A 6070-nucleotide genomic window follows, 5' to 3' on the forward strand; every position below is an offset into this window, starting at 1 on the left:
AACACACACATATACACAAACACACACATATACACAAACACATGCACACAAACAGACCCATATATACACAAACACACATATACACACAAACACACACACACAAACATACACAAACACACCCATATATACACAAACACACACACAAACACACACCCATATACACACATATACACAAACACACATATACAAAAACACACACACACAGTTCACAGCAGCACAGAGTATTTCAGGAGATGTGCGTGCGGATCTTGTGCGGGGTGGTGACTTGCCAATCATGTGAAGGTGTTATTGAGGACAGGAGTGGAGGAGAGGTAACAGACTGAGCTACGTAATGGTAAGAGCAGAGTTCACAGCAGCACAGAGTATTTCAGTAGAGGAGCGTGCAGATTTTGTGCTGCTGTGAACTCTGCTCTTACCATTACGTAGCTCAGTTGTACCTCTCCTCCACTCCTGTCCTCAATAACACCTTCACATGATTGGCAAGTCACCACCCCGCACAAGATCCGCACGCTCATCTCCTGAAATACTCTGTGCTGCTGTGAACTCTGCTCTTACCATTACGTGGTGACTTGCCAATCATGTGAAGGTGTTATTGAGGACAGGAGTGGAGGAGAGGTACAACTGAGCTACGTAATGGTAAAAGCAGAATTCACAGCAGCACTGAATCTGCACGCTCATCTCCTGAAATACTCTGTGCTGCCTTAAACTCTATGGACAGGTCAGGATCCTGTTTCTTTTAAATGCTGCACTGTAGCGCAGCCTTATATAGTGGATCGAGCGGGTTCCCCAGCAGCATTTAAAATAAACAGGATCCTGACCTGTCCACAGAGTTTAAGGCAGCACAGAGTATTTAAGGAGATGAGCACGGCCGGGTACGGCCGGCCACGGGCAGCCGGTCGTTTTTCCGAGCCGTGATGACGGGTGGCTACATGTGTGCACCCGTCATTACGGCAGCGTTGCTAGGCGACGTCAGTAAATAGTCACTGTCCAGGGTGCTGAAAGAGTTAACTGATCGGCAGTAACTGTTTCAGCACCCTGGACAGTGACTACCGATCACAATATAGAGTAACCTGTAAAAAAAAAAGATGTTCATACTTACCGAGAACTTTCTGCTTCCTCCAGTCCGGTCTCCTGGCCGTTGCCTTAGTGATGCGTCCCTCTCGACATCCGGCCCGACCTTCCTGGATGACGATACAGCCCATGTGACCGCTGCAGCCAATCACAGGCTGCAGAGGCCTCTGCAGCCAATCACAGGCTGCCGCGTCAGAAAAGAAGGTCGGACTGGAGGAAGAAGAGGGACTCGTCACCAAGACAATGACCGGGTACGTATGAAATGCTTTTTATTTTATTTTTAATCAGCAGCCTCTTTTCTCTATCAGTGATTGATAGAGACAAGTGGCTGCCGATTTATATAATATTTTTGACCGGGTTCGGCCGAACCCGGTGAAGTTCGGATTCGCTGCAAACCGAACTTTTCCGGATGTTCGGACCGAAACCGGGTTCGGTTGTCCCGGTTCGCTCATCTCTAGTCATTAGTAATGGCAACCCTTCCATTAGTAAGCCAAGTCCTTATTCACACGAGCGTATTTCACGTCTGTGTGCTGTCAGTTTAGCACAATGCAATTCCATGGGGCTATTCACATGTCTGTGTTTTTTCACGGAGCGTAAGTCCGATGCATGAAACTCACCACATGTCCTATTCTGGTCCGCTTTTGCGGACCACGTCACCCATTGAAGTCAATGGGTACGTGAAAACAACGGAGATCACACAAGCGACATCTGTGTGCAGTCTTTTTTTCATGTATCAGTTGCTAAAGAAACGCAGAGAAAAAAAGACAAGTAAAACCAGGAAGTGCTCAAATAAATGTGTGGAGTTAAACTAAAATATAACTTTTATTTATATAACTAAAAATAATTAAAATTAGGACATACAACACATATGTTTAAAAGTAACCAATGTTGGCTAGCAGAAAGTGGTGAGTGGAAGAGCATAACCACAGTGAATGGAGAAAAATTACACACTAATGTGGCAAGCAGCGGCTGTGGTACGCTGTGCCCGTGATTATTCACTAAACGATTTCCAGTATATTTGCCAGCCTAACAGGGAGATTAAAAGCACAGAAGCCCCCCGACATGTTTTGCTACACACGTAGCATCCCCAGGGGTACAATGGGGCTAATGACGGCGTGCACAAGGTTTCCTTATGACGTATGAAAAGGTGTGGTCCTAGGTAGAACCAATAGAAATGCCTGGGAGGGGACATGCCTCCATCTACAGGGTGGGCCATTTATATGGATACACCTAAATAAAATGGTAATGGTTGGTGATATTAACTTCCTGTTTGTGGCACATTAGTATATGGGAGGGGGGAAACTTTTCAAGCTGCGTGTTGACCATGGCGGCCATTTTGAAGTCGGCCATTTTGTATCCAACTTTAGTTTTTTCAATGTGAAGAGGGTCATGTGACACATCAAACTTATCGAGAATTTCACAAGAAAAACAATGGTGTGCTTGGTTTTAACGTTACTTTATTCTTTCATGAGTTATTTACAAGTTTCTGACCACTTATAAAATGTGTTCAAAGTGCTGCCCATTGTGTTGGATTGTCAATGCAACCCTCTTCTCCCACTCTTCACACACTGATAGCAACACCACAGAAGAAATTCCTCCTGATCTGACCCCCTTAGACTTTTATCTTTGGGGTCATGTGAAGGCAATTGTCTATGCTGTGAAGATACGAGATGTGCAGCAACTGAAACTACGGATACTGGAAGCCTGTGCTAGCATTTCTTCTGCTTTGAACACATTTTATAAGTGGTCAGAAACATGTAACTAACTCATGAAAGAATAAAATAACGTTAAAACCAAGCACACCATTGTTTTTCTTGTGAAATTCTCGATAAGTTTGATGTGTCACATGACCCTCTTCCCATTGAAAAAACTAAAGTTGGATACAAAATGGCCGACTTCAAAATGGCCACCATGGTCAACACCCAGCTTGAAAAGTTTCCCCCCTCCCATATACTAATGTGCCACAAACAGGAAGTTAATATCACCAACCATTCCCATTTTACTTAGGTGTATCCATATAAATGGCCCACCCTGTAGTATGATGGACGTGAGTGCTGTCCGATCATTGGGACAAGACTCAAATCCAATCAAGGTACTCGGATGGTGCATGCGCACAGCAAAGAAAACAACTATCCAAGGAAGAGGGAAAAGAAAACAAAGTGTCTCCGCATGTCTGAATACTTAGAAAACAGACAGCCTGTAGAGTGAGAACAGGCTCCGTCACTGAGAGATAGATAGGCAGCCAATACTGGTAATTCACTGTTGAAAGAGTGAATGTCTAAGTGTAAAGAGGTGCCAATTGCGCATGTCGGAACACTTAGAAATTCTAAGAAGAGATGCTACAGAATAGCTATGTGTATATCAATAGCAAGGATGATTATTAGCATAATACTAGAATATAGTTGTAAGTATAATGGATAGCATTAGTACGTTATCGCTGTGCAATTGAAAAAAAAAACCTCACCTCTTTCTGCTAGCCAACATTGGTTACTTTTAAACATATGTGTTGTATGTCCTAATTGTAATCCTTTTTAGTTATACAAATAAAAGTAATATTTTAGTTTAAATGCACACATTTATTTGATAGTTGGGAACTTGGGTGTTTGTGTGCTCCTGCACAATTATCCTTATTTGAATGTTTATTGCCCGCCGGCTATCGGGTCATTTCATAGTTCTTGTGATTACAGACCTGGCTCATGGGACATTAAGAAATACGGCATATATACACATTATTTATATATATATATATATATATAAATGAGACACGTGCCTTAAGTATCACGTATGTTAATGTATCACTATGCTTGAGAAAGATCCTAAGGCTTCACAGGAACATTGCATCTCTTTATTGATTGAATAAACCACATTCTTTTTTGCAGTATTGGAGTGCTGCAGGATTTATTTTTGATATACTACATAGTCCTTGGATCAGGATTACCTGCTGTCACCCGTCACTATAGTGAGATTTGCTACAGAATGCTTCTGGTTTCTACTTATATATATATATATATATATATATATATGTTTTTTTTTTATATTGAGATATATATATCAAAATGTCAGTTGTACAGCCAGAAATAGTAGTGATGAGGGTGCAAGCCCGCCAGGGACACGACTAAAGTCACCCAAACGTATAGTTCCAAAAATCAGGCAGCTTGGGAAAGGCTCTATTGTAGAGCTGAAACATTGTATTTGACTGATTGATTAATAAAGCACGTTTACTTTTTTGCTACATCTCTGGAGTGCTACCTGATTTTTGAAAATATATATATATATATATATATATATATATATATATATATATATATATATATATATATATACATATACACCCCTCCATCTCCATTAAAAGGGGACACTTCCCCAAATACAAACTTTATGTAACTTTTTTTTACACATTTTATTCCCCCTAGGGGACTTGAATCAGTGATCGATAGATACTAATGTAGTGCAGTGTATTGTCATTTTTACAGGCTCCTGTTAAGTCATGCCAGAGCCACAGCTTACTAGGAGATCAAGTAAAGCAGCCCTGGAGGCCCTCATTGGGCCCCTGGGCTGCCATGACAACAATTGGCGCTTTGCAGGGGTGCCAGAGAGCTGTCAGAGGGGGGGCGCCCCCTGTTTGTAACGTCTTAAATGCTGCGATCGTGCTTAATAGCAGCATCGAAAGCTCTAAACAGCCAGGAACAGCACGATCGCTGTTCCTGGCTGTTATTCCCGGGTGTCAACTGTAAAACACAGCTGACACCCACTTCGTATGGAGCTGGCTCAGCGGGTGAGCCCGCTCCGAACACTACCTCTTCCACCATGACGCAATAGTACGTCATGGCGCGGGAAGAGGTTGATGGATAAATAATATGTCTCCACCCTTAAAGAGGCTCTGTCACCAGATTTTGCAACTCCTATCTGCTATTGCAGCAGATAGGCGCTGCAATGTAGATAACAGTAACATTTTTATTTTTAAAAAACGAGCATTTTTGGACAAGTTATGTCCATTTTTGTATTTATGTAAATGAGGCTTGCAAAAGTCCAAGTGGGCGTGTTTAAAGTAAAAGTCCAAGTGGGCGTGTATTATGTGCGTACATCGGGGCATTTTTACTACTTTTACTAGCTGGGCGTTCTGACGAGAAGTATCATCCACTTCTCTTCAGAACGCCCAGCTTCTGGCAGTGCAGACACAGCCGTGTTCTCGAGAGATCACGCTGTGACGTCACTCACTTCCTGCCCCAGGTTCTGCATCGTGTCGGCCACATCGGCACCAGAGGCTACAGTTGATTCTGCAGCAGCATCAGCATTTGCAGGTAAGTAGCTACATCGACTTACCTTCAAACGCCGATGCTGCTGCAGAATCAACTGTAGCCTCTGGTGCCGATGTGTCCTCGCTCGTCCGACACGATGCAGGACCTGAGTGACGACACAGCGTGATCTCTCGAGAACACGGCTGTGTCTGCTCTGCCAGAAGCTGGGCGTTCTGAAGAGAAGTGGATGATACTTCTCGTCAGAACGCCCAGCTAGTAAAAGAAGTAAAAACGCCCCGATGTACGCACATAATACACGCCCACTTGGACTTTTACTTTAAACACGCCCACTTGGACTTTTGCAAGCCCCATTTGCATAAATACAAAAATGGTCATAACTTGGCCAAAAATGCTAGTTTTTTAAAAATAAAAACGTTTCTGTAATCTACATTGCAGCGCCGATCTGCTGCAATAGCAGATAGGGGTTGCAAAATCTGGTGACAGAGCCTCTTTAACTCTGCCTGAATTTGGTTAAGGACTCCAATTTTTCATGAAACCATTTCAATACATAATTGTAACATCCTAGCAAAACCCTTGACGGGCCATAATTCACATCCCAACCACGTTGTGGCCACGCATAGACATCTTGTGACAAAGTATCACAAAATCATGTTTTTTTTTAATTATTTTTTAAAGGTGGACATCTCATATTGTATATTAATCTCGAAAATTATTTTTCATTATAATACTGCATCTGTTTT

This window comes from Rhinoderma darwinii, chromosome 4, assembly GCF_050947455.1.
Source record: "Rhinoderma darwinii isolate aRhiDar2 chromosome 4, aRhiDar2.hap1, whole genome shotgun sequence".
NCBI classification, from domain to species: domain Eukaryota; kingdom Metazoa; phylum Chordata; class Amphibia; order Anura; family Rhinodermatidae; genus Rhinoderma; species Rhinoderma darwinii.